Source organism: Protopterus annectens, chromosome 1.part0 (genome assembly GCF_019279795.1).
Source record: "Protopterus annectens isolate FY-2018-M chromosome 1.part0, PAN1.0, whole genome shotgun sequence".
Lineage (NCBI taxonomy): Eukaryota > Metazoa > Chordata > Ceratodontiformes > Protopteridae > Protopterus > Protopterus annectens.
Genome location: NC_056725.1, coordinates 391,451,957 through 391,474,085, shown reverse-complemented (window position 1 = coordinate 391,474,085; position 22,129 = coordinate 391,451,957).

The following is a 22,129-nucleotide window of genomic DNA, read 5'->3' as shown; positions in this document are numbered from 1 at the left end:
AAGTTAATTGTGATTATACAGCTTTCTACAAATGACAAGTGGTGGTACACCTTTTGATATGATTTTTATGACTCAGCAGATATGCTATTTGGGTAGGGCCATCATCCTACTAAAGATGCTGCAGTATATTCTGATGAGACAGAGGAAGTGATGACAGACACGGGGCTATAGAGGATAGAGGAGATACTTTCCTGGTACATTCATGAACATTCTAATGGTGTGTCGGCATGATGTGCCTTCTCAATCAGAGTATGTCCTGCTCTGTAGCATGAATTGCATGAGATAAGTATAGAGGAGATACAGAATGACAATAATTAATACATCTATGTACATCTGTTTAAAGAAAATGTAAGACATCTAAAATATTATGGTGTCATGTGGGAATTGATTTTTGACAGTTATATCAATTGCAGCCCACTTTACAGTTCATCAGATAGACAGACGTTATCATACTTATGTAGGAAAAGGGGTAGGCAGATGGATAGGCAACAGATACACAGGAAAGAGACCTCTAAAAGCAGTCCTTAAGAGCATCTCCTACTGCTGGGTTATAAGCCTTGACAAGATGGAAATGCACATTTATACACCTGATCATCACATAAACATGGCACAAAGGGAATCCTACAGCAGATTTCTAAACATTACACACTACAGGAGTATTAATAACCTATTAAGCCAAGGTACCATGTTGGCATTATCCATCAGCAGAGTGATGTCTGTATACAGAAATCCTGAGATGACCTTTACATCCATTAGCTTAAAAAATATACACACATAAAGCGGGGAGGGAGTGAAGGGGTGAATACAAGGAGAAATGGATATACTCCTAGCAATGTTTGTTGCAATGGCACATTCATGGGCATGTTTTTGGTGTGTTCTCATTATGAACCTGCCATGATCTGTAGCGTGAAGTGACTGATATAGGGGTACATTTTTCACCATTATTCAATATATCTCCATGAAAACTCATGTATATGGTAAATGTTAACATGTGGGTGATTAGACATATCATAGACATAAAACAGCACATTAAGAAATTATGTGAGATGAATCTGGAATTGAACCCTTGATGCTATGGGCAAAAAAAAAAATACTTCATTCAAGTGATTGATGTCAACACTCCATATAGGAAGTTATGCTATATTGCATCCAACAATCGACAGAACTATCAGAGTAATTGTTTCAAAGTAGTGCCTTTACTCTGCTGTAACTCTGTGTTCCTGTAACACAGCATGTTAAGCAGTATTGCATGGCGATAACAGAACTAGTGTGGCCAATGGAAAAAACTCTACAAGTCTTGTTATAGAATGTGAACAGCCATTCACTATCACTCAGCATTGGTATGTGCTGCCAAATTCTGCACAAATGCAAAGGATAGAAAGTGAAGGTTTCTTTATGGACCATTTTTGGACAATTGTGTTGTGTGCAATTCTATTTTTTTACCAGATTAAACAAGTGAAAATGGGGTTGTTTGGAAGTGGTGAAATGGGATGACAAGCAGAGAGAAGAACAAAGGGAAAGCAATACAAGAATTTGCAGGATAGAATTAGGAAAGAAACATAGATATCCACTTCAACAAGTAATGTGCAAATATAGATAAAATTTGATGAATTTGGACTGTCACCACAACATGAATGGGTATGTCGTATGTCCAGTTGGACCAAATCATGTGTGTTGAGAAGACCCATATGCAAAGTGGAGAGCTACTCATGGGACAAATTTTTTTGTGTGACAGGTGCCCTTTTCTGTGGATTTCAAAAAGAGAAGAATGTTGAGGAAGGGACCTAGAAATGTGAGGTCAGGTAGGTAAAGTAGGTGAGGATGGTAATGGACATAAGGTTTGGAGACACCATGACTGTTGATAGGTAGGGCACATCAGAGGCAAGAAGTATGTCTGCAGCACAACTGACCCTGATTGTAATAAATGTATTGTGAATCTATAGATAAGTATCAGCTTCAGCGTGCATAACTTAACTGTAACAGCAAGCATGTATGCTTTTTTTCTGTAGTTTTTGGTAATTGTATTAGGCAGGTGTAATAGTGTGTTCAGTTCATGTGGCTTCAATTCCCACAAGTAACCTATAATTAATATTCAACAAATATAATTTTTAAATTTGAAATGCAGCAGTATTGGTTTTAAAGCCATGTTGTTTAATTAATATCTAGTATCTTTAAAAGCATACATGGAATATGTGCATATTCCAAGGATTAATTGCAGCAATTCACAATCATTTTTCGGGTTGTGAATGCCACATAGCTAACTTAATAATAAAAGGATATTTATTGTAATAAAGCATGAATGTAACATATCATGGTTCTAATCATCTCTTTTCTCACCCCTTATCTGTCTCTCTCTCTCTCTCTCTCTCTCTTTTTTTTCTTTGTTTTTTGTGAGCTACCTGGAATCACACTTTTCTGATGTCATAACTTTCTGCCACCAAACCAAATGCATTTCAGCATAGAGAGGTGAGCCAACCACTGAGTCTTGGCCTGCCAACCCTCTACTGACTGCCACACCAATACCCAACATCGCTGAGACATGACCTGGCATTACTGCCTCTATAGCCCCTAAACTAACTGCTCCATGCACATCAGGTAGCATTGTCCCAGCTAGTGGTGCAATGGTCCTGTGGGAGTTCTGGTGGAGGCAGTGATTATGTCACCCACCAGGAGATGTCAGGTATGGTGCATGATTTAATAGAGACTGGCCTTGCTGCCTGCATCAGCAACTCAATTCTTGCCCCTCTGAGTCATTCAGTTTCTAAGCATATGCCTCCCTGTTCACTGTGATGTCCTCTGCCGCTGTTAAATAAAGAAGGAGAGAAGAAGAGACGTGAAAGCATGTTGTATACCAGTCCTGGTTATCAACACCACTGCATATCATTTCAAGTTGCTTGATCTGTATACTTAAACAACTCTGGGGTGTTAGCAGTTCAAAAGTCATCCAACCACTGGTCGAGTTGTGCCTGCTTGCACCTCTTAAGGTTACTGTAGTGGTGCCTACATTGTTCCCCAGTGTGGTGGAATGCCAGTTGCACTAGAGACAGCCTTAGTTAGGCTGTACTAAGCCTTAGCCTTATACTGAGACCTGGTATAATCCCCTTGCAGAAGCTTGCAGCTGTAGCACTTCTCAAAGAGTGCAGCAAAGAGTTTTGACTCCTCCATGTCCCATCTCTGTGCCTTGAATTTGAAACCATCCTTCCCATCTCCTGCCATGTCTGAAAAGGTCCTCCAATGCCAATAAAAATGCTTTCTCACCAAATTGTGATATCATGTTTTACAACCAGTGAGCAAACACACACAACCAGGCCAATCATAGTTGCAAGATGATAATCAATGAGAAACATTGCCAAAGAGGAAGAGAGTTTATAAAACATCAAAAATCATCTGACATTTGGTACTAATTTACAGCATGTGTGGTCACACTTTGACCAATGGTCAACAATGAAATTCTAAATGGCTTGGCTTTTAAACCATAACTTTGCAGGGATCAATGGGATGACTTGACAGATATTTTGTGGGGACTTACACATTGTTAAAAGTAATTTCCACAATGTGGAATTCAACCCTGTATAAAATGAAATGCATCCCTTTCCACATAGGTGATTATGCCTCATTGCCACAGAAGAAGCGTTCACCAATCATGGTCATTACAGATATACAGCTTAAGCAGTGACTGGTGCTGTACTTCAATTAAGCCTGCATGTGTGTGACATTACAAGGTCCTGTCTTATGGATTCTCAGTTGTGATGCAGGACTAATGTCTGACAATATACTGGAAATGGATAGATTTGCAAAACTTTAGTAATTGAGTTTGGCATTATGATACATACCTCAACATACATTCTGTTTTACAGTTGTACTTGGGTTATGGGAGGGGTGTAGATAATTAGCAGAAAACTGCTGTGTTCATCAGAGATAAGCAACTGCATTTTTATTATGTAATCATCATTGTCATACAAAACTAGTTAAACATATAATACATATGATACCTACAAAACTATGGGCTGGATTCACGAGGGCTTGCACGGAGTCTACGAGTAGAGTAAGACACCATGCAGCCATCATGTCCGACGAGCGATCCACGAACAGCCTGTAGGGGTGTATAAGAGAGCTCCTAACACGTCTCCTACACAGAGAAGGCTGTGATATGCAAATTACCTCACTTGCAGCCGAAAGGCATGCAAATGAGGTAAATTTGCGATCCAGGAAGCAGAAACCTGTCTGAGTAGGAGACGTGTTAGCTGCAGAAATGTACTCAGTTGACAACTGAGTACTGTTCTGCAAATAGCACAATGGAGCCTTGTCAGCTCCAAATAAAGGTTGCATATGGTTGAGGAAGCATGCCAATGGCCAAATATACGGCCATTGGAAAGTTTCCCTGACGCAAAATTAAAATAAAAATATTTTTTTTTTCGGCGATTTCCTATGTTTAAGCGTAGCGCAGCACCATGCAAACGGGGTGCGCTACAAAAATCATAAAATAAGGCAATAAAAGCCACAAACATGGAATTTATGAAAATTGTCAAATTTCAATGTAAGGGAATAGCAGGCTGAAGACAACATGGCCACCGAGTAGGGGGTGCTAAGGGGAGAAGCCCAGTCTAAGACATGTAACCAAGCATTAGTAGGCAATCCTATGTAAATGAGTGTTAGGATAGTGAATCGCACTTTTACATAGCAAATGAGCACAGTCAGTGGAGTGTAGGAGTAGGATATGGGGAGGAACAGAGTAGGAGATAGGTGACATCACAAGGGGGGGTATGTATGAAAGTAGTGCAGTTCATTGGAGGACAGTGGCATCTGTTAGGTGTCAGTTAGACATCATGGAAAGAGGTGTGTCAACAGGTAGGACAGGGAAAGCCAAGAAATTGAAGGTGTATACTGTGGATAACACCAAAGTTTCTTGCTGAGCAGGTATGCGCGCGTGTGCACACCTGTAAACTTGAGTAAGACAGAGTGCACGCATGGAAGCGTGAGTGTGCGCGTTTAAGCCGGAGTAAGCATGTATAAGGTGGTTTAAAGAGTTGTAAGCGCGTTTACGCTGGTGTGCACGCGTTTTAACCTGAATAAGCAAGTTTTAGTCTGTCTAAGCATGTGTGCGTGCATGTGAGCTGCTGTGAGCGTGTTTGCACTTGTATGCGCATCGCTCCCCCTGAGGAAACAGAAAGGAAAAATGAAGCACAACAAATAGCAGGAAACTACCAGGTGATACTAGTAGAGCTAGCAGGTGAAAACAATCCAAATCAGGCAATAACACAGGCAGAGCACTAGCCTAGCCCAGCCCAGTGCTTAAAACTCTGCAAACAACAGTGCAGTTTGTTTCTCACAAGAGACACTGAAACACTGGAGTATGCTACTAGAAGTGAAAACTGAAAAAGCTTCACTCAGACAAAAAATGCTAGGGGCTGCCATTGCTGTTATAAGATGACATATGCAACATGCTGAGGGTGGTGACAATGCAAATGCTGCCAGACAACCCACAGTGAGGAGATGGAGAAGAGTGTACAGGCCCAGGGTCACCTACCAGGGGTAACATGAGCTGGAGATAGTGGAGCGCTATAGAGTGGACAGAGACCTCCTGCAGCAAATTGTGGAGCTGTGCAGGCCACGTCTCACACACAGAACCAACAGAGGGGAACCCATCCCAGTGGAAACCAAGGGATGTGTTGGCCTAAGAATACTAGCAACAGGTACCTTTCAGAGACCAACTGGTGATATGATGGGGATATCACAGGCATCAGCATCCAGGGTACTGCACCAGTTCCTGGATGCCATGTCAGCACATGTCGGTGATCATGTATATTTCCCCAATTCCCGTGAGGTATTGGCCAGCAATATGCGTCTCTTCCAGCAAATAGCAGAATACCCTGAGGTAATGGGTGAAATAGACTGCACGCATATATGCATCAAAGCACCAGCCGGTGAGCTGGGTAGGGCCTACATTAACCGCAAGGGCTTCCCCTCCATCAACTGCCAGGTTGTGTGTGATGCCCAGGGCATAATAATGAATGTGTGTGCTGGTTGCCCTGGAAGCTACCATGATTCCCATATCTGGCATCCGACGCAGCTGTACCAGACATTTGCCAATGGGGACATCCCACATGGTCACTTAGTGGGGGATGCTGGCTATGCACTGAAACCATGGCTGATGACACCCATCAGAAATGCACACACACATGAACAAGAATGCCATAATGAGGCACATGTACAAACACAAAATGTAATCGAGTGTGCGTTTGGGTTGCTCAAGTCATGGTTCCGGTGCCTGGGCACATCTGGTGGAGCCTTGCAATACTCACCAACTACATGTACCCAAATTGTCATGGTATGTGCTATGCTACATAATATGATCCTGCGAAAACAGCTGCAACAGGGCCAGCATAGGCCTGAGCCAAACAGCCCCCCACCAGTGCTAAGGCCATCACAGGCAGAGCGTGACTCGGAGGAGGAACAGCCTGAGCCTGCCCCAGTAGGTAGACGGAGGCGTGCCCAGTATGCCTTGGCCTTGGCAAAGAGGCAACGCATAGCACATACACTGGCTCAGTAGGAACCCTGGAAATTATACCTCTCTCTGACTCACACATATAGTAAAAGGGATTCCTAACTTGACACTACCTGTTGCCAAACATGTATAGGGAAGTGCAATATGTGCATCCGACATAGGCAGCCCTGCAGCACCATCTGAGGCATGATTGCCATGTGTTAAGCAATGTAAGGTAGTGCTAAACAGCATTTACCACCATGTTGTATATGCAAACTTGATGACCTTCAGTAGCATCCTACTCTCACCAAACATGAGGCCACAATATGAAGACAAGATGACCAATTACAACAATTGGCTTAAGTATTGGTGTCACTGAAAGGGGATTCAATGCCTGTCAGCCTGGGATGAGATGCTCGACAAGACATGATGCTTTGCTAGGGATGGATTTCACCTATCACCTGTGGCCTATTGGATATTGCCAAAGGTTCTTGTCACCCCCATAGTGTCTTTTCTAGGTAAGGCTCAAAACACAAACCCACCTCCATAGGTATCACAAGGGATAAGAAAGTATAAGTAATGCTACTCAATGCCAGAGGTCTAAACTGCAAGATGCATGCACTCCAAACACTCCTCAACATGGAGAATGTTGATATCTGTGCAGTAACAGAAACCTGGTTCAAGGATCCCAAGAGCACCCTAGCATTCACAGGTACACCTCATACCATGCTTTACAGCTGCAAAACATGGAACAAACTACAAAAGGAGGGTGAGTATCAATATTTTTCAAAGATACCCACACCCCCAGGTTGGTGGCACAGCATGAAGCATCAGAAACTACCCATGTGTAACCAACAGTGGGTAAAACCGCCTTCCAGTTCATAGCCTGCTACAGACCACCCTCCTAAACATAGGAACCACACTTGGCCGACTGGAGAACACATGAAAATATGAAGATCTCCCCAAACACCATTATATTGGGTGGCTTCAACTACCCAAACATACACTGGGAGCATTACCTTAGCTCCAACACCCTAGGCCAAAGGTTCCCAGAATTTATAAACCAAAATGCTATGGAACAACTTGCTACCACTCCCACAAGAGGGAAAAACATACTGGACCTGATCATCACCAACATGGGGACTCTATGCCCAGGACCAGAAGTGTATCCCTCACTGGTAAGATCACACCAGATAGTAATCTCACTGGATATTCACATCCCCACCGCAGCCCATGGCCAAAAAACCACAGTGAAAAATGTTCACTAAAGCATATGTCACACACCTCAAAACTGAGGTGGAATCCTTCACAGCCCCTGTGTCTGTGGAAAATACGGCCCAGACCTCATAACCCTTTATAAACGCATTCTATGAACACCATCAGGAATGCATGGATCATGCAATCCCAAATAAAACCAAGACCCAATCCTCCAAAGGCAGGCATCCTGTTTGGTGGACCCCAGCCATAAACAAACCATACAATACAAGGAGGAAGCTACTATATGATAGATCCAAATCACAAAATGGGAAGCCATCTCTGACCAGTATTATTGAAAAACAACGTCCACACATAAAATTGTCTAAGGCCATCTGTGAGATAAAAATCTTACAGGACACCAAGGATAATCACAAGGCATTCTTTACTTATTGTAGGAACCTGTGTGGGAATCCCCAGGTATGTTCAGAATTAGTCCAAAATGACAAACAATACAACAAACCCACAGACATTGCCAACATCCAAGCTGACAGGTTCAGTGCAAACTTCTCCCCCCCCCCACCAAAAGGGCAAATATCTATCCCAGCAGAGTGCTGGCCCCCTGACATCACAGATGCGCAAGTAACAGCCAGCCTCTCCAAAGCAAAACACACAGCATCAATGGGACCAGACGGTGTCCTGGGCTGTGTCCAGCATGAACACCAAGCAGAATTGAACACACACATAAAACCACTGTTCAATGTCAGCCTTAACACACAATATGTACCCAAAGAGCAGTGTACAGCAACAGTGGACCCTCTCCACAAAGGTGGTGCCTCAACGGATACTGCAAACAATCGCCACAGAAGCCTGACTAGGTTGGTCTGCAAAGCTATGGAAAGGATCATCATGGACCTCAGAAATAAACATATTGGGGACACACAGACACTGGATCCTACCCATTTTGGCTTTGTTAAGGGCAGATCCTGCCTCTTAAACCTGGTTGAGTCATTTGAAACAGTCAGCAAGGCCATTGACGTGGGGATGGTGGTCCACACAGCCTACCTGGACCTTGCAAAAGCCTTCCATACAGTACCCCACTTGGTCATCATAGATAAGATCACCAGCTTCAACAAAACCCCCTATGTCACTAGATGGGTTGCAAACTGGCTCAAGGACAGAACCCACATGGTCTGAAATGCTGGAGCCATGTCAGACCACAAACCAGCTACAAGTGGCATCCCACAATTCTCAGTCCTGGGACCTCCCTTGTTTGGTATATATTTCTCAGAAGTACAGGCCAATACAGAAGGACAGTTGGTGAACAAGTTTGTAGATGACTGCAAACTGGGTGCCATAATCGACCCTCCAGCTGACACAAGCATCCTACAAAAGGACCTCATAGAAATAGACAACTGGTGCCAGAGCCATGTCCTCAAGCTAAACACAAAACAGAGTATAGTCCTCCCCTTTGTCAAAAACTAAGTGCCCACAAATTACTACATATGTGGTAACCCATTAAGTATGGAAGAAGTGATAAGGGACCTGGGGACCCAAGTCGATAGCAATCTCACATTCGACAACCATGTGGCCAAAGTGTTCAGAGAAACATTTCATATAGCCCACCTAATCATGAAGGTAATCACATCTACATCAGTGGAGATCATTGTGCCTCTTAACTCATCCCTCATCAGGCCCATAATTGAGTACAATGCCCCTTGTGGGATGTACCTTTTCAGACACCTGCAGCAGCTGGAAAGACCACAAAAGTACCTCACCAGGAGGATCAAAGGGCTCAAACACATGCCAGTCACTGCCCGGTTAAAGAAACTGCAGCTCCACTCAGTGGCATACTGCCTGCCCAGAGGCGATCTGTGCCAGATGTATAAAGCCATGTCCAACCTGGAATCAATGGACACCTTGGAAAATCAGAATCCCATCAAGATATGCGCTCAAGAGACCTGAACCTCACGACTGAAATAAATAGGACATGTGGAGTGACAGATCCATAACCCAGAGGCTCCCCCCACTCTTGAGTAAACTCCCACTCCAGGTTAGCCAGAGTCCCTCATTGACTCTCTTCAAGAGGAATCCTGATGAGTGCATGGGAGATTGTAGGTTTACCCTGGGTATCACTTCTATGTCACTGTTAGCCAGAGGCACAGTATACTAACCATGAAAAATGTAATGGCAAACTCCACTTACAATGTGTGTTGAAAGCCAAACACACTCTGGCTAGGATTATAAATGCCCTAGGGCAGATAGCCTAGTATGAACCTATGAACAGAATCACACACACCAAGTAGTACAACTGTGGTCACTGTGGAGTAATGTTTGCCAATGTCCACCCAAGTTGGTGAATACACAGCAACGTTGGACACGCCTGGTTTAAGTACGCCATAGCTGAACAAAATGCAACATGCTCATAGTTGCCCAACTGGCCCTTAACTAGTCTGGTCTGCTCAGTATGAGCATTTACAGCAGTGGTGGGACTCAAACCCATGCTACTGTGCACCATAATGAAAGTACTGAACCACTACACCATGACAGTATTGCAGTGTTTAGCCAGTATGAGAGAAAGTTGCCAAGTCTTTGCAAACTATCCCATTGAAACCCTGCAAGCACAGCATAATCCCTGTTGAGTTATAACACAAAGGAGTCTGGCAGTAAGAACACAACATGACTTCCAACACACGCAGTATTAATGTCAATATTGGTCATGTTCACACACAACCACAAATGCAGTGGACTTCAGATCACAACATATGGAAAGGTCACACTGGGCATGCTCACACACTTGGATAAATGAGACACATGTCAGGCAACAGACCATGGAAAGCCTGAACTGGGCATGCTCACACACTTAGGCCATGTCTGAGTATAGCAGTCAGTCACACATATCTGGCAGTTGTATGTGTTAAGCCAGGAACCTCCCACAATCCAGCAATCCACCCTGTGCACACAGTTAAATGACAACAGACACATATATTAATATACCGGAACCCTGTCATGATCAAACATGTTACCACGTGTTGTTCACAGAAACTGTGAAAGCTATGGCAATAAAGACCTGCAAACAGTAGCAGCAACAAATATTGTGCATCCCAAACATAAACACAGGTGCAGAGGTGAATACTAGGCTGTCTGCCCTGGGGAATTCATAAGCCTAGGCAGAGTGTATTTGGCGTCTGCCTCCCCAGTAGAGTAGCCTACTGTGCCTCTGTAAAGTAGGCCAGAGAAGGCACCCTTTAAGGCTACTTTGCTGTGCCTCTGTCAAGCAGGGACACAGTGGAGATCCCAGGGGTGAATTTGCAATTTCCCATCCATGCGGCTGTATTTTGCTGGAAGAGGGTTGGTGAGGGGCTATGTCTAACTTTAATTGGGATTCAATTCCAGAGTGAGGGGAGCCTGTGAGTAATGAATCTGCCTCCCTGTAGCATGTCCTATTTATGTTTGTGCTGAGGTTTACGTCCCTGGAGTGTGTAGCTGTAAGGGTCTTGGATGTTATGAGGTGGAGCATGTCCATTACTTCTGGGTTTGAAATGGCTGTGTACGTCAGGCATAGATTACCTCTGAGTAGGCGTTAGCAACTGAGTAGAGCTGGAGATCCTTTAGCTGAGCTGCATAGGACATCTGTGTGTAGCCCATGATTCTGTTCGGGAGGTACTGTTGTGTTCACTGTAGTTGCCACAGGTGTTGGGTAAGGTACACCCCAAAAGGGGCATTGTAGTCAAACATGGTCCTGATGAGTGAGTAGTAGAGGGCCACAATGACCTCACATGATCTACATGCAAACACCCATGTGAGAAGGAGGGCTATACAAAGTTCTTAGCAATGACTCTCTGTCAATGTGATTAGCAAAGGAGAGGTTATGATCTATCTGGGTCTGTGGGATATTGCTCTGTTATGTAGTAGCTTCCTCCTTCTGTTGTTCAGCTTATATATGGCTGGGGTCAACCAGACAGGTCTCCTGTTTTGGAGGAGTCATGGTTTTATGTGGGCTAGCATGATCAATGCATACCTGCAGCTGCTCATACAATGCGTTTGTAAGGAATTCTGCAGATTGGTCTGCATTAACCTCCAGCACGGGGCCTCGGAAGTATTCAGTCTTCACAAGTGCAAAGTCTGCTTTAGAGAAATTCTTTAGAGTGATTTCCTTGGCTGGGTGTGGGGACGGGATATGGATGTCCAGGGAAAGTTGATCATGGTCTGATCTTAACAATGACAGTTCTACCTCTGGTGTGGAACATAGAGTCCCCATGTTGGTGATGATCAGGTCCAATATGTATTCCCCCTAGTGGGTGTGGTGACTGGTTGTGCCATAGCACATGGATTCACAAATTGTAGTGGCTGTAGGGTGATGTTGAGGGCTTGAGTAGTACCCCAGTCAATATTTGTGTACCTGAAGTCAACCACTATAATGGTGTGTGTGAAGACCTTCATATCCGACACTGTTCTCAGGAAAGCCAAGTGTGGTTACTGGGTATGGGTGGGTGGTCTGAACTACACACCAAACCAAAAGGCAGTTTTGCACAATGGTAGGTGTATATGTATGGCCTGTCATGCTTAGTGCAGTGCGACCTACCCAGAGGTGTGTGTATCTGTGATGTATATGGATACACCCCCTACTTTTGTTCTGTGTCACAAGTCCTGTGGTCACGAAGCATGGTATAGAACATAACCTGGCAGTGCCAGTGTGCATATGTGACCCTGAGCTAGGTTTCTGTGAATGCACAAGTATTGTTATCCCCCATACTGAGGGATAGTTAAAGATGTACATTCTTCTTTGGAAACACTGATGACGTCAGCACCCTATAAATACAGCAGGAGAAGGGAAATCATCTAGTAATGTGAATAGCGTGCTGCGCTAATGCATCTGTCTCAAGTATCATAACATAGTTAGGTAGGGGTTTGAATCCTACAAATGCCATGTGTGCATTTGGCACACAGTTTGTGAATGTGTTGTGTGTTTTGCTTTCATTATTGTATGACATATTATTATAACAGTAATTGCCATGCACACATCAGGTATGTGTTTGCCACATATAGATATGTACCTGTGACCTATAATAGTTCCTATGTGTGAAGCCTGCCCCATATGAATACAGTTGTTAACTTTGCCGCCATGTGCCGCAGCTTACCAGACCTTAGGCCATACATGTATGTTGGTGACAATGCAAGCTACTGCAGTGATCTGTGTCCTAGGCCAACTATGTGAGACACACCCATGAAAGCTTTGATAGATTAATGTGGGTGACGGTTCATGTCTGCAGTATATGTCAGACATGTTAAAACACAGCAAAGTCTGTGAGTGATGGCCATCCAGTGTAGGTGTATGGCAAGTGTTGCCAATATGCATACAGACACCTTCTTGCTTAGGTGCTACACAGAGGGACTGCAGAATACCTTTGGAAATGTGACCCATGAAAGCTTTGATAGATTAATGTGGGTGACGGTTCATGTCTGCAGTATATGTCAGACATGTTAAAACACAGCAAAGTCTGTGAGTGATGGCCATCCAGGGTAGGTGTATGGCAAGTGTTGCCAATATGCATACAGACACCTTCTTCCTTAGGTGAAACACAGATGGACTGCAGAATACCTTTGGAAATGTGAATATCACAGGATAGACAAGATAACACCTGTCCACATGTACACACCCTTACCTGTTCTACATGATGGGTGCTACCACCTACATGGTACTGTTGGAATACTATGTTAACTACATGCCGATGACAATGCCACAGTAGCATTTCAGCAATATACCATGGCTTGGACAACAGGTATCTGTCCGTATGATACCCTTGTGGTGGTTAGGTGTGTCATGTGTAGAATGCATTGTAGGCCACTGTATGTATTTGCAATCATGGATGGGCATATCCATAGTGTGTTGGCATGTACATGAGACTGCTATATGCCAAAGGGAATTGTTCCCAGCGATGTGTGTGGCTCAGTAACAATGGCAACTGGTATAGTGTAGTACTGCAGGGATATCACTGACACCAGGTTCCTAAGTTTGTGTATCAGTTGAGGAGACACCATGTAATAACCAGTGAATGTCAGGCTATGTAAGCTGTGTATACTACCAGAATGCAGACCACTGACATGTGGAAACCGTATCACCCACAGCATACTGCCAAACCATGTCATGTTTCATGCTGACCATGTTCACAAATGTACACTTGCAAATCGGTGATGCAAACATCACAAATGTACTTCCACACCCCAGCACATGCAGGCACAGGTACACACAACAGCCATGTGGCACATGTGCAGACAGTACACTTTGGGAATTAACACTGGTGTATACAAAACTGCAATGACAAACATAGTTAATGCATCATGCATGCTCAAATCTACCCACAACAATATCATTACACTGTACTGTTAAAAACATGATAACAATACTACAGTGCTATGTAGTCACCCTGTGCATCAGTACCATGCTATCCTGTTCCAGCATCAATGTTACAGATGGCAGGAGGTGGCACAGTTTCATCATATGCACAGGGTGTGTACTTGGTTTGCCAGAGTCTGCCATTGACACATCCAATCGACATGTATGTGTGTGTTAGTGAGGGACAACAGTACAAGATGGGGCAACGTTGCTGCGGTGTGTGTGTGTATGTGTTAGCCCTAGGTGTTAGCATTATGTGTGTGTGTATGCATGCACACAGTTCCACCATGTGGCTGCCATATATGGGTGTTTGTGGACAGCCACAGACTATACCTGCCAGGTCATACAGGTCACTGTCTCTGGCCACGGACATGGTACCTGTGCCTGGCAGGGGTGCTACGGACAGTATCAGGTACTAAGCCAGACTGGGTACTGTCATCAGAAGCAGTGGGTTGTTGACTGGACACATGTCCCTGCTGGGACTGTCCAGAGCCATGTGCACATGGTCTTCTAGGACAGTCTAATGACAGCACAGACCCAGCATTGCTGGGGCTGGTACTGGCACTATGGGAGCGGCTGCGGGTTTGTTGTCATCTGCGATGACTGGCAGCTGATAATGTTGCTGGCAGACATCCATCTCGACGCCGCAACCATCCTGCACTGTCCTGGCTCCTGGACATGTAGTTGTGGAACAGATCTAATGTGTCCCCCCAACGTCTATCAATGACCTCGCTGATGTTACGGATGGCAGATGCAACGTCACGCATAGTGTCATTCATAGCAGTGCGATGTGCTCTAAGCTCCCTCAGACCCTGTCTGGTGTACCGTTCCATACGTGCCTGTGCCTGCATTACAGCCCGGAACATAGCTGAGGTTGATAGACCTCTGTGGGCACATCTGACAGGGTCAGTACAACCACGGATGCTCCCACGAGAAGCCCTGGACATCTGCCTGTGTGGTACCATGTCAGGAATCTGGCCCTGGCTGCTGTGAGGGGATGCATGTGCCAATGATACCACACTACCCTGGTCAATGCCCATTGTATACTGTCCCTCAGCTAAGGACATTGGTGACAATGGATGTATCGGCAGGATGACTATGCGCATTGATGGGGTTGACTGCTGTGTACTGTCAATTGGATGACCAACGACAGACCCTGTCACACCTCCCTGTGCCATTACACCAGTATCATCATTAGCACTATCCCCAGCAGTGGCTTCAGGTTCCCTGCTGCATTCCACCAGAGCAACATCAGAACCTGTGAGAGGAAGATAGGAAACACAGTTTACAAATGTGTACACGATATTAGCACACAGGCACACATGCACACAGGCGCACATGCACACAGGTGCACATGCACACATACACACAGGCGCACATGCACACAGGTGCACATGTACACAGGCACACAGGCAAACATGCGCACAGGCACACAGGTGCACATGCACACAAGCACACATGCACACAGGCACACATGCACACAGGCGCATATGCACACATGCACACATGCACACAGGCACACAGGCGCACAGGCACACATGCACACATGCACACAGGCGCACATGCACACATGCACACAGGCACACAAGCACACAGGCGCACATGCACACAGGCTACTCCTCAGTACAGCAGATACAAACACAGATGCACCTGCAATCCAACACATACACAATACTGTTTTAGGGTGGGTGACCGTTTCACAAGGAAAAGCATCACTGCACATGTGTCAGCATGCAGGTTATGTGTTGCACAGGAACATGCAGTGCAAGTGTAGACAGCCCTTGTTAATAACAGTATACATGTACTTGATGCTTGTGTGTAGTTGTTCAGTGATTGTCTCCACCCTGGGACACAATGTGTACAAGGACATAACAATGTTGTGTAAGTGTTACAAGCTGTGGGTGCATAGATTTGCACACACACACATGCACACACACACACACACACACACACACACACACAAAAACAACACTTGACGGTGCTACACAATAACAGCTGTGTGTACTTTTGTGGTCAGTAGAACTGGATGTGGTGAGTAACGTGAGCCATGATCAGCATGCTTCTTGTGGTCAGTCAACAATAATAATGTGTGCCAGACAGGCAGCTAGCATGCTATACCTGAAGTGCAGTAACATGACTACATCCACAATTACACAGCCACTTGTTACATGGGTGTGTAAGGTGGCCAATAGTGAGATTTGCCAAACATGAATGTATTATTTGTTCAAGACTGTTGCACAAAGACATGATAGGCCTCTACCCCTCAGGTATATTATGTGTGCTGCGTAGATAAGTTGGATGCTGAAGGCTGGCCATACAGCAGATGTCATAATTGGACATGTGTAACAGGCTAAGGTGTAGTGTGTATGCCAAACATGTGTGTGTTGTGTACATGTGTATCTGGTGTGCCTATACAATGTCCAGTACTGTGTTGCCACACATGTGTGTCATGCTCTGTGTATTGCATGTGAGTGAGGCAGCTACTGAGAATAATGGGATATGCATAGTCTCACAGCAAACATGCACAGCATGCATTATGTGTAGGTGTGTTACATGTGCACACACTACACCTCCATATGCACATGTCATTAGCAATAGTATTGTTATTACACACTCACCAGCATGGATTGGCTGCCTTGCTGTCACTCCAGAGGGACCTGCAAACATATGGGAGTGATTGCCTGTGGCCACAACTGTGCCTTTGATACTGTGAGTATGATAAAGTACAGTAGTACAACAAGTGGCTTTCACAGGTGTACAGATTATGCTCAGAATTTCAATCTTGCAGAAGAATGGGCAGGTTTACAGCTACACAAATAGTACACATCTCACACACACATAGACTACCAGTACAGAGAACAGTCAACTACAGATATGGAATGTTACCTGCACACTCCATTTCAACATGCTGGGTGGCTCCGGCCTCCATGATGACACATGTTTGTGGATGTTCTTGTTGTTGGCCTGGAGCCACAACACTTAAAAGGTGCTCCTCCACACTGGTGAGTGGGGGTGGATAGGTACCCCACCACCTGTGGCAAGCTGTTGTCTGTGGATATCAGACGCACGCTGCCGGACATGTCTAATTAAATCACTGCAGTGATGGCGTACCTGCTCATATGTCCGGTTATGCATGCCTATGTCATTTACCCAACGGACAAGTTCTTGCCACAGTACAGCCCTCTCATGCTGGTTCTGGCTGGTCTTGGAAAACAGCACAGAGTAATTATGCACCAGGCTCTGGTGGATCTCCTGATCCTCTGCTGCTGTATACAGTGGGTTTCTCTGATGTACCATCACCCTGGAAGGAAGGAAAAGAAAAATATGTGAGCAAGTCATGTGGCACACTTAATATTCAAATGTACTGATATCACTTCACTGCCATATATAGCATCTGTCTGTCTATCAGGGGATACACATGTTCAATACCACATATCAGTGCTCAGCCCACAACTGTCTGACAGTGCCTGCCACACTCCATACAACAAACTAGTATACACCAGCACTCGGCACACTATTTGGGATACAATGCACAACCTCACACTGGGGTATGTATCAAGCTAATCGATGAAGAATATTGTCATCCCATGCAATGAATGCAATACACATGTACAGTTTCAACGGTAATCCACCCTAGTCTTTGATGCCATACCCCTACCTGACATACGTGCACAGTTGTTACTAAAGCCAGCATACTGCTGTCACAGAGTACACATGCTGCCAGGTACACACACATACCCTGTAACACACATGTGATTGCGGCCATGGTACAGGCATCATTACACACACATTACACATACATACAACACACAAATGTATGACGACACAGATGAGCATTAACTGTGTACCTTATAGTACTGTGTGCCCCTACTTATAGATACCTATGCATGAGGTATGTAATCTGTGCAGACTACCGGTAACACACCAAACAGTGTTACCACAGAATGTGAACATACACCATACTGTAGTGGTTAGGCCTACAACATCAGGTAGTACAACAGTTCATATGTGAGCTGGATTCAACAGCAGTAGCACTTACTAAGCATTCATGTATTGCTTCTGCCTATGATGGGACACCACAGTCGTACACAGGGAACTATGGCACAACATATGCCAATCTACTATGTTTGCATCCCAATAACTGACACATCTTTCTCTGGCCTCACACCAAGGACACCAACTACCATGACAGACACAAACTCACGCTAAGCTATCACACCTTTACAGACCTTGCACACAGTCAGTGTCACACTCATTCAATGTCACATAGCTGGTATTGCACTGAGTGCATGTGTGTGTGCATTGTGTCATAGGTAGGTATTATGCTATTGGCCCTGGGCCTAGGGCAGCCTAGCCATATGCTACCCTGCCCTTTGGTACACATGTACTGTGATTTTACTTGCTCCTGTGAAATGGTTACACACAGGTGACTCACAGGGCATATTAACTATCTCCATGACGTTAATCAGGGGTATGTATGACATCTACTAATGAGGAGCCTTGTTTGTTAATGCTGGGTGGTTTAGTCCAGGGTATGGCATATTTGTGCACAGAAACTGTACCTCCAGCATGTGCTGTTTAGTGCTGTGGCAGGGATTAGGGCCCTAGGTCATGTAGGCTGGATGGATTGTGAGGTGTTGCCATGGTGGTTGGCCATCTGGTATGGGTGTGACATAACTCTGTATGTCCAGCACTGGTAACCTCTGTGTAGGCAGTATGCAAGGCATTCTAGCTGTAGTTTTGTGAGTCAGTCTGCATAGGGAATGTGTTTGTGGCCATTATCAGTCTTTGTTAGGTATGTCTGTGGCCTTTCCATTTGCTGTAGTTCTCATGGGAGGTACATACTGCATAGGACATTGTGAGGTGTACAGGGGTACACTGACTTAAATTTCCCTAGCTGACATACCTTTTGTGATGACACGTACCATGTACAGGGATTACAAGACTAGTGTGCCACTGTGGATATCAAAGGGGAGGCTATTTTACACCTGTGTCCCATGTTCCCTTCTGTCACCTCCAGTGGTAGGCAGTCAACCACCTATGTGGTAGTTAGTGGGTAACATGTTTTGGAATGGGGTATGGTACTGCAGTATCAACACTGGTGTTTTGTCCATGCCTTGGTCACCAGGCACCTGTTGCAGTACATCTGCCCCCATGTCCCCCTCTCTCACTCTCACTTTATATATATATATATATATATATATATATATATATATATATATATATATATACATATATATATATATATATATATATATATATATATATATATATATATATATATATATATATATATATATATATATATATATATATATATGTAAATATATATACATATCTACAAATATGTATATATATATATATATATATATATATATATATATATATATATATATATATATACACACCGCTATATATAACTATAACTATATATATATATATATATATATATATATATATATATATATATATATATATATACACATATCTATAGACATTCATATCTATCTGTATACATCTTTGTATCTAAATGTTTATCTATATATGTATTTGTCTATTATATCTATATGTATATACATATTTTCTCTATCAATCTATCTATATATCTCTATGTAGCTATACAGACCTCTCTGTCTATGTACATATATATATATATATATATGTATATATATATATATATATATATATATATATATATATATATATATATATATATATATATATATATATATATATATATATATATATATATATATATATATATATATATATATATATATATATATATATATATATATATATATATATATATATATATATATATATATATATATATATATATATATATATATATATATATATATATATATATATATATATATATATATATATATATATATATATATATATATATATACACGCACACTTCTTAACATCCATTGCTGTACATATACATGCACATGTAGGTACATGGACTGCCCACCTTTCATGGTGGGAATATCACTTCTGCAACAGTTGTGAGACATACCATTCTGTAATGATATTGCACACTGTTGTGCATAATGCATTATGCTGTCCTCAAGCCATATAGCTGTAGCAGGCTTCACTGGCTCAGTCCCACAGAAGTTTACCACCACATGACATATATCTGTACTGCATGCTGTTTTCAATGCCACACACTACAACCTACATTGATATGTGCACATAGCAACCTTCAACTAAATATGTATGTTCAGCCTTCACCAACAGTTGCAGTATGTCCCTTGCCCTATGCACATCTTCATATACATATAGATACAGACTGCTAACACATATGGATGGTTCACAGTATGTAGATTATTAGATTATGTAGTTTACATTACCTTTGTCTCTGACAGCTTTTTTTTTTTGGATTGCTGGCTTGCTAGCTTGCTGGCTGGCTGGCTGGCTGGCTGGCTGGCTGGCTGGATGGATGGCTGGCTGGCTGGATGGATGGCTGCCTGGATGGCTGGCTAGCTGGCTGCCTGGCTGCCTGGATGGCTGGCTGGCAGCCTGGGTGGCTGGCTGGATGGCTGCCTGGATGACTGGCTGGCTGCCTGGCTGGCTGGCTGGATTGCTGCCTGGATGGCTGGCTGCCTGGATGGCTGGCTGGCTACCTGGGTGGCTGGATGGCTGGCTGCCTGGATGCCTGGATGTCTGCCTGGATGGCTGGCTGGATGGCTGCCTGGATGGCTGGCTTGGTTTTTCTTTTTTCTTTTTTTTATTTTGGTCTGTCTCTCTGTCTGTCTGTCTGTCTCTCTCTCTCTGTCTCTCTCCCTCCAGTTGCTGCAATGATATTATCGCATGTGTGGACTGGCAGTACAGGCTGCTTTTGTAGGTATCTGCACATGTGCATGTGAGGGCCTCTGGACCAATTGGTGGCCAGCATTTACTAATTGCATGCAGCCTGCGGTGTGGTAATTGCAGTTCTCAGTATGATTTCAGGACACTACTATAAAATGTTACGTTAGGTAGGCGTAGGCCTTTCAGTTTTGCAAGGTGGGGACTATGCTGGTTTGCTGTGGACACTGTTGTGTCAGTCAGAAGGTTGATATGTTTCTCATATCTAAGGCTGTGTTGTAGCCACTGAAATGCATGTTGTACTGAAACCTGACTGTTGCTTTTTCCATTTCACTCTTCTCAGTGTGTATGCTAGCTCACACCTGCTAATGCTAACACTGTTTACATGGGAGTATGTACTTTCCTGTGTGGATTAACTAGTATACAACAGTAGTTCTTGCAATGTGTTGCTATGGCTTCACTATTTTCCATTTACATTCACTCCTTGAAGGCCTGATATTTGTCTTTACTGGAATGTGTTGCTATGGCTTCCCTATTTTCCATTTACATTCACTCCTTGTAATGCATGATATATTTCTTTCAGCAGTAAGTTCTTATATGTTTGCTGTGGCTTGGTGGCACTGCATGCAGTCTGGTGAGCCCCAGGTCTGGGGTTTGACACTTCCAAAGGTATTTTATTTTGCTGCTGAGCAGTACTAGGGCCTTGTATTTTGTGCTAACAATTATGAATATCAGGCACATGCAGTGCTTGTAAACTGCTATACTGTCATTGCTTTGTTAGATGGCTACATCCTTTGATATTTCTGTGTTGTACTCCTACATGAGGGTGTGCTTGTGGGAGTAATTCTACAGCTATTCGCAGAGTGTGTAACAGCAGACAGGCTGATATGCCTGTGTATTTCCGACACTTGCAGGCCTCAGATACTCTTAGGTATATATTTGACCAGCCTCAGGGAAAGGTACATATCAGTGGGATACACCCATGATGTATTTCGGATATTCTGCAGTTGTGACTGTGGGGTATTTTGAGCATATGTATTACTACACCATTTCTGACATGCAAGTACTGTCTACTTTAACTTATTGACAGTCACCATTACGTGGGATACCCCACCTTTCTGCCTACTGTTAGTACATTTCACAGGGAGTCAGTGGGGCACAGGTAACATTTTTTTGCAAATCAGGGACATCCCTGTAAATCAGTCACAGTTAGGAAGTCTGGCCTCATACCTATT